Below are 13307 nucleotides of genomic sequence, written 5' to 3'. Positions count from 1 at the left end.
CGACATAAAGGCCTCAACCAAGAGAAAAATATTGTCCGATACCTCAAAGGTATTTGATCCTTTGTCTCTTTACCTGTAACGGTGCGAGGTCGTTTTTTAATGAGAGAACTTTGGAAACTAAAGCTGAATTGGGATGATCCTGTTCCTCAAATCATGTGTTCTGTTTGGAAAACACGGCAAGTGACCGGTCAGCAATTGACTCTGTATCTATACCGAGGAGAGTTTTAGATGAAGGAAAGGACACAAAATTATTTCTCTTTTGTGATGCGGCTAAATCCGCATAAGGGTTTACAGTGTATGCAGTACAGGATGGAAAATCATCCTTGGTATTTACAAAAGCAAAAAATGGCTCATCTACAAGGAAGATCCCTCCCAACGTTGGAACTTTTTTCTGTGTTTTGGGCCGTGAAATATTTCCCTTTTATTAAACAGTTCCTAAAAGACATTACTGTAAAAAAATATTCATGTGATTACAAATGCCCAAGTAGTTGTTTTGGGTTCTTGCCGATTTGGTCCAAACAAAAAATATATTTGTAAGACATAGATTACAGGACATAACTCAAATGACGGAGAACATTAAAACTGATCTTGATATAAAAGTGAATTTTAGGCATGTTCCCACTGCTAACAATCCGACTGGTTTCCTCACCAGAGGGCTAACTATTAACAGATTTAAAGAAAACCTTCCTCTTTGGTATGAGGGACCTGAATGGATATGGGAGGAAGAATCCTCCTGGCACCATGATCAATTGGGTTGCCTTTCTAAGGCTCAGATGGGGCCGATTTGCCCCTCGGTGAATTATGTAACAGAGAATGAAGTCGCTACTTCTGTAGTCGAGATGGAGAGATTTCCCAGCCTTAGTAAATTGATTAGTGTAACTTCATTGATCTTTGAGTTTGTTAACAGATTAAAAAAACGACTGATGCATCCACAGCAACAGCAAATACCTACCCGATTAAGACAATGCAGAAACAATCTTTTTCAGTAGAGCTATACATTTTATTAAATCCTGAAGGAAATAAAGTGCCCAAGTTGGTCATTGTAAGATCTAGGGGAAGAATAGAAAAATCTGTATATACCCATGTGTATACCCATATGAAGTTCAAAATCCGGTTTTATTGGGAAAAAAGCATCGTCTGACAGAATTGATTATTCGGGAGTGTCATCAAAGAAGTCACCATTTAGACTTGACCACAACATTAAATGAGGTGAGATTAGATGGTTACTCGATACCACAAGCCAGACAGGCTATTAAGAATGTGGTTAGTACTTGTGCCATGTGTAAAAGGTGTAATGCTGTTTCCTTCTCAACACCAAATCCAACCAACCTACCGACTCCGCGTGTGAATTTTTCCAAACCATTTTTACATACTGGTGTGGATTTTACCAGCCATATTTATGTTAAATGGAAAGATGGCGATAATAAAATGTGCATTGCCCTTTTTACATGCATCATCATTAGGGCAGTACGTTTAGAACTGGTACCAGATATGTCTGTAAAATCGTCCACTTTACTCGGATAATTCCCGTACATTCACTGCTGCTGCCAGAATTATAAACAAAGGGATGATAGCAGATACATTTAGAGAACGGTTCAACTCATATGACTTTAAACCTTGTACTATTCCACTGTTTTCTCTTCTGTACGGTGGCAGCTGGGAAAGGTATATCAATACCTTTAAATCTTGCCTATATAAAGCTATAGGAAGACGAAAAGTAGACTATTTTGTGTCTACTAACCATTTTTCGGACGTTCAAAGGGCAGTAAACAGCCGCCCCTGATATACATAAGCTCTAATGACTCTGAGCTGGACATTTTAACTCTGAACTCTCTCATGAACGGCAATGTTGGTTGTGGAATATTAATGAGGGTTGAAGACCAGGACCTTGAAACCACAGATCCGTTTGCACGAAGGGACTTGATTCAAACCCTGTGTTCTCGGGAAGACAGCCTGAAAAAGTTTCGGACACTTTGGAATGAAGACTACTTATTGAGTCTCAGAGAAAGAACCTTGGATCTAGCCGACTCTTCATTTGAAGATAAGATAAAACCAGGAGATATAGTGCTCATTAAAAATCCTCTGAAGACTAGGTCTTTTCTGTCCCTAGGTAAAGTCCTCGAACTAATCCGAGGAAATGATAATCTGGTACGCATAGTGAAAGTGAAGAAAGGGAATGGAACTATAGACATGAACTCCATCAAACATCTCTTTCCTCTAGAATTCTCTCAACAACCAGAAGAACCCGGCCCAACAGACATAGAACCATCAAACTCTCAAGATGTGAGCCTAGACCCACAAAGAGAGAGCACGATAATTTGGATCTGTCCAGCCTGCAACAGACCAGAAGATACTAGACCAATGATAGCATGTGATGATTGGTTTCATTTCGACTGTATGTGCCTAATAGAAGCACCACCAGCAGATGAACAGTGATGCTGTAATAACTGAAATCCTCGAGATTAAACAAGGGGCCGACCCAGCCTATCAAGGGTCTGAAGTGACTGTTTCATTCCCATTAATTAGGATTTTTTTGGTGGGGAATGTGTGTAAGAATTGAAATTGATTTGACTTACCGGGGGATTGGTCGGAGGAAAGAAAAGACACTAAACTGCTGTTTCGCCGTTACTGAGAAACTGGGTGTCTATTTCCTACTAAGTTAAATAGACATTCTAATCTCGTTGGAAGTCACGTTGGAATTCTCGCCACGTTAGTATGTATAAATGGAGTTGTCTCACTACGGTTTAGTGATTAGTTAAGAAGCTAGTTACCTAGCTTGCTAGTCGATTGGCGTCTATTAGACTGATTATCTCGTTACTGTTGTTCGGCAAACGTTGCCCGTTAATTGTTACCTTTACAAGGAAAGAAAAGACTGCTTGTAAGCAACGTCACCATTTCGTTGCAACCTTTTACTGTCTTTTCTTACCCCCTTCTTGTTGGTGAAATAATCACGACACTATATAAAATCGCGCTACCTTGCGTTGAACGCATTCAACAGGTGTGTAATACACACCTGCGCAAGTGGCTTGGAGTTGCTCCTTGTTTTTCGAAAGTACGCATGTATATTAATGCTGGAAACCTGCAGCTGTCAATACCCTCCCTAGTTGATGAGTTTAAATTTGGAAAAGTGAGACTCCATATGATAACGAGGTATTCAGCCGACGAGATCATTAAACAAATACACCCAGAAATAAGATCAGGGGCAAAATGTTCGGCCAGTAAGTTAACACATGAGGCGGAATGTAGTATACAAATAAAGGGTGTAATGGGCGTCCCTCAAATCAAGAGAGCTGGACAAGAGAGTACGACGAACAAAATATTCACTAAAGAGGGTCCAAAAGAAAAAAAAGAGATATAGTGTTCGACGATGTCAGGGGGTTTGAGGAGGAGTACAGAACAGGCGTTGCTGTCGCTCAGCCACAACAGTGTGCATGGACAAAATGGAATGACATCGAACTAAATGTTATCGTGAAAATCCTTAATTGCAAGGAACCACTGTCGACATCATTTCTTTTTCGTGCTACGTATGATCTTCTGCTTAATGCGAACAATCAAAATGATGTGGGTATACTGATTCAGACGTGTGTTTTCAATGTAAAAAGGATCAGGACACTCTGCGCCATGTGCTATCCGCATGCCCCAATAGCTTCAGTTGTACACATGTCCAGGTACTGGAGATAATTATTGAAATACTGAGAGCACAATATGAGTCAGCAAACAAAAAATCAGTGACAGCCAAGGAAGCCACAATCCAGTTTCACAAAGGTGAATGGCTTGCGAGGAGGAAAACAATTCTGAAGTGAGGCTGTTGAATTGGGCTAATGACTGGAAAATCTCGGCGAATCTTACGGTTTACTGTAATTCTTCTATGAAGTCAACGAATCCTTATTTGATAAGAGAGTAGCACGGTTAATGAATGTTTCTGTTTTAAGCACAATTTACTTTTGCATGTTAAACTTTTAGTTACTTACGAATAATTTTACCTGCAGTCTATATACGTAAATTTTCCACATGACCAGATGTCAAAAATCAGGACACCAGATCTTCATAGGCTGTAAAGAAAACTTACAATATCGCGTTAATTATTTGTATTTTCTGTTTTTCTTCCTCGTAAGAGCACTATACATTAATTAACTACGTTTCTGCCATCAAAGATACCGCACTCGCTCCTGACACATGCATTTGCTTGCTTAGATCTTAACCGTACTAATTTTTTATTGTTACACAGACACATGTGGTGTTTACACCCATGTTTTCTTTGTCACGTTCCCTTGTACGAAGTGTAACATACGCGACCTGACTCCCAGACCGTTAAGATGAACAAACTCAACTTTTAGATCTATTATTGACCGCATTTCCGGTGATTGTGATAAAAATCTCCATAGCACACTCGCTAACAAAGCAGCACTTCAAACTCACTCATCACTTGCAAAAAATATTACGAGAAATTTAAAGCAGCGTGAATGAGAAGCAGTCAGGATTGACATTAATATATTTTCTCTTTCTGCTAACCAGTGTGCAAATGATACTACTGAATTGTTCAAAGCAGCAATTGAAGCACACATTCACTCAATGAATATTTGTTCACTTCAATATTTGTTCATTTCTATATTGTAGATGCATGCGCTCAAAGACAAACTGCCTTTAACATATGTATTTGTCAGAAGTCAGGGTGAAATAGACATGTTTATAGCTGCTAGAAATAATTGTAAGTGTGAATTCCCTGCAATCAAGCATGATCATACTTACATAACCTGAAATGCATTAAGTCTTGGAAATTTGTACATTTTCTATGTAAAGTCTCCGTTTAAAAACCCAGGTTAAACATGGACATACTTCATGAATTAAAACAAACCCATTAAAGACATTTCTATAAATACTGCAAAGACGGTAGGCGTTTGTACCGTTCTACAAAATTAATCAGACATGAAACTATTCTATATCTATACTTAGCAAACGGCGTCTATGCACTGAGTAGTGTTTCTGTATCTTGCCTACTGTATCTACTTCTAATTTCCCGCCCTTAAGCAGCGTTCAAAATAGAGTCTATAAATTCAGAGGACCCGGATAATCCCTCAGCATCAATCGCTCTCTTATAATAATCATATTGCATTAATGTACCAACTCTACAATTATTTTAATGCTATGTGCTCTGAGAACACGTAGCATATGTCTTCCCCTTGAAACAAATGGCACTGACTAATACCACAAGAAGAAAAACCATTCTCTATAGTAATCTCCAGATGCCGTAAACAGTTTTAATTATAGCAGTACTGGATTCAGGTTATTAGATTAGGTAATTGTTTCCTAGTTTCCTTTTTACTGTATAGACTTACAAGCAGCAGTTTAAATATAATGTTAACAAAGATCTCGCTAAATATTCCCTTCAATAGATGTTGCCTGTATATATTTTTCCAATTAGTAGCTCCGTATGTCCAAGTTACACTGTGCATTATTCGAAGTAAATAAGAGTAATACAAAACTGCTACACCTCTCCGTTAATTCCCCGAAGAAAACAACATATCTATCCCATGATATGTCCAATTTACATACAAAAAATGATTATATCGTTTGCACTAGTACGTGGGACATTTGTACTCTTGTGCTTCGATCTAAGCCGAAAATTGAGTCGATAGAAGCCATGATATGTAATATCAGTTCATTCTGTTATCCACGTTTCACTTCCAGCTTGTGTAGTGATGATAGCGATGTGATCTGCTCAACTCATCATATTATTAGCACAAGGAACTATGCCATTATTGCGTGTGTTTGAAAAGTAGTCGCAACGATATTTATCATCGAGACATTTATTCAATCTGCGAAGCCTAGTATGCAATACATTTATATCATTTAATATCACTCAATGTTTTACAGTGAAGAAAAGTGCAGTGTGCAATATTGGTTGTAAAATGCAAAAAAAATCGACCTAGTTGATAGTAGAATTAAAAAAAAAATAATATATTAAGGAGAGAAGTCATACACTATTTCTAAGGGTCTCAAATCCTCAGCTTTCGTGCAAACACAAGATCATGTTGAGCAGAAGTATACATTTAGAATCAGTTCGATAGAGTCGAATACAACTGGAAAATAGCACAAATGATTTTTTTGCGTTTTCATATGAGTAAGAATTTCATAGAGGCATTAACATATTACTTGGCCTAATGCAGGAAAAAAACGAAGCGTCGATCAATTTATAACGCCTTATATTAGTACAGAAGGGTGTATTACACTTTTTATAGAATCGGTGGAGAGTAACATGATATAAAAGGGGAGTATTTCATGTGTCCAATATCCGATTGACTGGGTGATAGATAGAAAACACTTGCATATAAATAATGGTATGCGGGATAATATATATATATATATATATATATATATATATATATATATATATATATGTGTGTGTGTATGTGTGTGTGTGTGTGTATTGGAGGAGAGAGACCATGCCAGAAATAAACACGAGGAAGAATGTAAAATACCGAAAAATATTTGCCTACACTTGTTTTTCATAATACTGAGTTACTCATCGTTACTGTTAACCTTAGTTTATGGTGTCTATTTGTTCACCATTTGACACGTATGAGATTGCTATTATCATTTTTGATTGGGCTTTATACTTTGTTAGCGCCTGAGACATTCTTATCCAATTTTTGCATGTTTCACTCGCCGTAAACGCATTCATTTGCTTTCTAGTTGACTACCGTAACACATCACTGTACAAAACGAATGTCGAATTACGAGGAATCACGTTTGTCAAACAAATGCTTCGCCTTTGCCGGCTTCATCTTTTGTGTGCAGAACCGACGAATGTCGTTATTGATTTCATTACTGTTATTACCAAATCTATTCGTCAGCTCATGTATCAAGTAACTTTATATAAATTAGCATTTAAAATCTGTTAAAACTTGATTATGCAAATTCATGACGGTGATCGCGTATATTTCTTGCACAATGAAGATGAACATTATTCCGTAAATATGCAATCACACAATTCTCTCAGTGTTTCTTCGAACACAGCATATATATATATATATATATATATATATATATATATATATATATATATATATATAATGTTCGCTTCTATATTTTAGGAGTTGTTCATGATATTTATTCACCTGCTACACATTTTTTAACATTATAATTTTCACAAACCTACAAATCTAGTCGTTTAATAAAAAAAAATGCAGAAAAGAACTACATCAATTATTACTGTCTCAGTTAATTGACCATATTATAGTATCTTTATCAACCGTACACATTCCATTGTTTAGAAGACGCAGTATATTTTGTCATTGAATAACACACCAATATCTCTAAACGTGCAGGACACAATCTAGAAGCTTCTAGCTTTATATGGAACCTGATCCTTTCACTCGTTATTCCATTGTCGCAGGTCATGGATGTGAATCATGAAGACGATTCCTGTGCAAAAATAAATTGTAAATGTAAGGGGGTACACAACCCCCAGCCTTCCATGTTGACCCCCTATTAGGGGCCCACTGGGCGAGATAAGAGCCACAGCAACAGTCTTTTTTCTTAGTAGAAACGTCTTGCCGGAAGTCAGCGTACGCAGGGACGCCCCTGAAGTTGTTATTATTTAGCTCATAGCTGGTCAGCATTACAAGAGCATGCCCATATGTTGGTTTGACATAATGCTGGTACTATTCGGTGTTGATCGTCCAAGGTTTATGTTATGGATCTAACCCCTAGCCTTTTCCTTAAGCAAAGAACGATAGACCGCAAAACACCGGGACCAGTTACATTCTAGGGCAATCACGGCACGCCCATAGCTAGAACCCCGATTAGCGAAATAGTTAGCAGGTAGGTTTTAGCTACACGTAATCCTGATCGAGGAGGGGATTTAGTGGGCCCACGACCATTATTAAGTTTTGAGACATTGTTTTCAACAGAGATGGTGGCGTAGTTCAGAACAGTAACCAAGATGGCGGCCAAGAATCAAATGTAGTCTGTGACGTAGTTAACGGCGAACTGATGTAATTCCAAATTCGAAAATTTTTATAATAATTTTGAAACGTTTTCATTGGTTGTTTAGCACAGCCGGTGTTTATAAAAAATGCTTGGCGAATCCATTTGTCTCATATCCACATTAGTTCGTCTGATGGGTATGCGTCTCCTAGCGGCTTCGGTTGCAGGGAGATTGGGTAGTACACGTAAAGGATTCGTCACTTGGCACTCAGCCCAACAGGTGAGGGGCCAGGACCCGGCCCAGCACCTGTTGGACTGAGGTACGCCGCCTGGGTAATACCTAGGAGGTCCACCCTCCCAGGCATTGCCACCGGGCTTTCCGGTGGGGCAAGTTTATTGCTTGCTGTCTGAGGCGCCCCGCCGGGGAATGCCGATGGGGGTACTCAGGCAATTTTTAAAATTGCAGGAGTGACCCTCCTTTAGGGGAGCCTGCGGGGTTCCCACTTTCCGGCCTTGTGCCACATGATGATGTGGGCAGCATTTAAATATATACCCCCATTAGTTCGTCTGATGGGTATGTGTCTCCTAGCGGCTTCGGCTGCAGGGAGACAGGGTAGTACACGTAAAGGATTCGTCACTTAACACTCAGCCCGACAGGTGCGGGACCGGGAACCGGTCCAGCACCTGTCGACTGAGGTACACCGCCTGGTAATAGCTAGGAGGTCCACCCTCCCAGGCCTTGCCACCGGGCTTTCCGGTGGGGCAAGTTTATTGCCTGCTGCCTGAGGCGCGCTGACCGGAGAATGTCGACAGGGTTACTTAGGCAAGTTTTAAAATTGCCTTTTCTTTAGGGGAGCTGCGGGTCCCCACTTTCCGGCCTTGTGCCACATTTTGCTGAGGTGGGCAGCAATTAAATATTTACCCTATTAGGAGTCAAAAACATTTTACAGACCCCCTTTTTTATATAATGGAAAACTCATTTCGGATTCAACTTTGGTTTGACTTGAGAAAAGGAAAGAAAAATAAATAAATAAATTAATAAGACTAAAAGTAAACAAAGAAATAAACAAAGAAAAATAAACCAATGAAATATATTTTTGTTGTTGTTTTCTTCTGGTTTTTGGGGGGAATTTTCTTTATTCTACTTGGTCAAAAAGAATTATTAAATATATTGGTATAATGTGTGCAAAAAGAGCCATTTTATGACATTGAGATTTTTTGGTACATATAAAAATATTTGCCAAGAACTTTGCACCTAATGTTACCCTATGCGACAATGACCATCAACTCCCTGTATTCCCTCCTCCTACCGACAACACGCTATACAACATACAAATATCTGTGCGTGAGGTCGCCAAGCTAATCAAGAAACTTGATTCCAGTAAAGCAATTGACCCTGATGGCATTCCAGTTATAGTGCTGAAAAAGCTCCAACCAGACCTTGCCCCCATACTTACAAAACTGTTTAAGCGTTGAATAAAGGAAAACCTCATCAGTATTCCCTGTATTTAAGAATTCAGGTGAAAAGTCATCTCGCTCTCAGTACAGACCAATAAGTCTCCTGTGTGTCATGAGTAAGTTGTTGGAATCCATATTAAATAAAGAAGTAGTCAACCACCTCAAAAGAAACAACCTTCTTAGTGACACGCAGTATGGTTTCCGCTCTGCAAGATCTACAGCAGATGTGCTAACGGTTATACCACATAGAATTTGTGAATCTCTTGACAAAGGTTTCCTTTCGAGGGCAATTGCTCTTGACATGTCGAAGGCCTTCGATAAGGTTTGACATAAAGGGCTACTTCACAAGATTTCCAGCTACGGTATTACTGAAAATTTTTTCTCAATCATTAAATCATTTCTCTCCGATAGGTTCATAAGAGTAGTGGTTGATGGGCAGAAATCAGAGGCGCACAGTATTAATGCTGGAGTCCCTCAGGAGTTATTCCTGGCTCCAACTCTCTTCCTGGTCTACACCAATGATCTCCCAAAACATATACTTTAATCATTCGTTGATATCTATGCTGATGACAGGACCATCTATGGCAAGACATCAAAGGCCGTAAATGACGAAGTTCTCTCTAATTCTCTCTCCTCTGATCTTGAGCACGTGTACAGTGGTGGAAGAGGGGGCTGGTCACTTTTAATGCATACAAAACTTCTATATTTACATCATCAACGCTCTGATCCCCATGTGGCATCAATTGAAATGAATGGCTCTCGTCTTGGAGAGGCTCCATGTTTTGACAGGCTTCTGGGTTTGACCTTTACTCCTGATCTAAAATGGAAGACGTGCACCAAGTCTGTTGCCAGGGACGCTGGAAAATGGTGGGATCCTTCGACCGCTCCAGGAGATATCTCACTACCGATGCAATTCTCTATCTTTATAAAATCCAAGTATTCCAAGGATGGAGTACTGCTGCCACATCTGGACAGGAGCTGCTAAAAACAGCCTATCCTGCCTTGACGGAGTACAAAATAGAATTCGTGGTTTAGTGGGGATGCCCTTTTCTCTTCCCTGCAACCTCTCTCCCACAGAAGAGACGTTGCAAGCCTGTTTTTGTTTTATCGTTATTTCCATGGCAGATGCTTGTCTGAGCTCCAATCTCTCGTCCCCCCTCGCCAATCGTTCACGAGAAACACCCGTTTGGCTGAAACTACTGTCAATTTTTCCCCGCTCTTTATCTGTGCCTAAATCTAAACGTGGATTCCATGAGCAAAGCTTCTTTCTTAGAACTGCACGCCAGTGGAACTCTCTGCCGCTTGCCTATTTCCCACCTGACTACAACTTGGGCGTCTTCAAGTACAACATAAACAAACTCCTGACAAACCGCCCTCTTGAGTAAGACACTCTATCAAAACCCCCAATACTAATGATTATTACAATGATATCTGATTGATTACTATACACGCAATAAACCTTATCCCTGAGTGGCCTCCGCGGTATGATAAGTGCTAACTCGCATGTAAAACAAAATTAAAAAAAACAAGTTTCTAAATGTATATAAACATGCAAATAGAATAATTTTCAAATACATATAAACACATGCACAAAAAATCACAATGGTTGCCAAAAAAGATACAAAAAGAATTATTTGACAAATAGGAAATTTACAAAGAAAATGTTTTAACAAGTGACTTTTTTTGTAACAAAAACTGGAAACATTATGCTTAGTATTAGTTGGTTAATTTAGTTAGTAAGGTGGAAATGGTGACAGTTTTACGTCGTGCCAGGAACAATTTATCATTTTTTTTGTGGGGGTGCTTTTTACTGTTCATGTATCTCATTTTAATTTCTGAAAGGAGATTTATTCATAATTAGAGTCCCAAAAGTTCGGTTATAAAATGTCTTAATTTTATTCTTTTTATAGGTTTAGTGAAAATGTCGGCTATATTATTTTTAGACGTCAGATAAGTAAGAGTAATAAATTTATTCCTTATTTTATCCCTTATAAAAGTATATCTGATATCAATATGCTTCGACCTTTGATGAATCATAGAATTATTTGCTAATAAGTTTTGTAAGGGGGAATACGGCGCTGATTTCTCGTGTTTAATACGGGTGTTAATCATTTGAAGTTCAAAGTCTTTACTAGTAAATTCAATCCCATAGTCTGAGCGAATACATTTTACTGAACCGTACGGGGCAATATCAGCTGAATATTTCTTATTGGCGAGGATAGTGTCGGATTTGTTTTGTAGAAAAAATAACTATAATTAAACCGGAAAATCATCAATAAAGTTCAAAACATACCTTAAATTATTTCTCCCCATCGGGATTATCGAACCTGCTAAGTCACAATGCACAAGTGAGAGAATTTTCGTAGCTTTTTTGTCTGGCGTTCGGCTTATATATGTTGTCATTTTCCACTGTGCACACACATCAAAATTTGGGAGATCATCTGAAGGTATTATTTTCATGACTTCGACTACATTTGGTAATTTTTAAATATCAGCTGTATTGCAGTGTCCTATAATTTTTATGCCAGGTTTTCAAGTTGTGACAGGCCGTTTTTGAGGGAACCATATTTTTAAATAATATAGTCGGCAATTTTCTTTAATGTCAAATACAGTTCGATTGGGGTATATCAATTTTGACTTATTTGGGCCAAATTTTAAATTCGCGCCTTGTTTAATTACAGTCTTCACGGAAAGTATGTCTTGTTTAAATGTAGGTATTAACAATATATTTTTAAAAATACATTTACAGATTTCGCCTTTATTATTTTTAGGTATATTTTAGCATCGCCTCTTTTACAGACTATATCATTCATTTGACTACCGTGGGCAAGTTCGACAATATGACTTTGTGATAAAGTGCGCAGTCTACAAGGAGAATTTTTCCGTTTGTGGTATTGTCAAAGTTACATGTGAATAGAAATGTATGTTCTTCCTCAAAGTTCTAAACGTTTTTTACGGAGTCCATTTTCGAGCGTTTATATCGACATTGGAAACTTTTGTGGTTGGGTCGTCCACAATTATAGCAGATATTTCTATTCTTTTTCTTGGAAAAATTACGTTTAGAGAACACGTTGCGGTGAGGTGCGTAATTTGGTGTTGTCTACTTTCGAGAAGCATTTTTTAACTTCATAATATTGCTGGAGTTATTATTGTCCACGAGCATACGATTAGTCTCTTCATTACTGCGCAATGCCATTTTAAAATCGCTGAAATTTATGGGTTTGTCTTTCTGAGTTATAACAGTTGTAAATGGTTCAAAATCGGCTGCAAGACCCTGAAGAGACATTGATATCAACAAGCTATCGCTTATTATTTCACCTGAGAGTTTTAAGGCATTGGCGGTTGTTTCTACCCTTATAACCTAGTCGGTAATCGTATCATCCTCGTTACGTTTCAGAGACGTTAGTTCTGTATATAGTGGGATCATTTTCGGTTGCCCTTTTGATAAATAGTGTTCTCTTAATATGTTCAATGCTTTTCGGCCATCATCCAATGTGTCTCTTATAATCAGAGATAGACTTATATCGTCTAAACATTGAATCAGTTCTGCAAAAACAGTCGCGTTCTTTTCGAGAAATTCGGGGTCATTTTGATTCTCTGTTGGAGATTGTATCACTTTGTGTAGTTTTCGAATCCTTAGATATCCCAGAGATTTTAACTGCCACAATTCGAATTTCGATTCCTATCCGTAAAGGAAAAGACGGTGGCTGGGCGCATTACCTGTTAAGTTTTGAAACATTGCGTTGAATAAATGTGGCGGCGTAGTTCAGACCAGTAACCAAGATGGCGGGCAAGAATCAAATGCGGTCCGTGGCGTATTTAACGGGGAACTGATTGAATTCAAAATGCGACAACTTTTATAATAATTTTGTAAGGTTTTCATTGGTTGTTTACCACAGCCTGTGTTTATCAAAATCATT

This window comes from Euprymna scolopes, chromosome 16, assembly GCF_053919585.1.
Source record: "Euprymna scolopes isolate OS-2025 chromosome 16, ASM5391958v1, whole genome shotgun sequence".
Lineage (NCBI taxonomy): Eukaryota > Metazoa > Mollusca > Cephalopoda > Sepiida > Sepiolidae > Euprymna > Euprymna scolopes.
The sequence above is the reverse complement of the archived record's forward strand: the minus strand, read 5'-3'. Positions refer to the sequence as shown.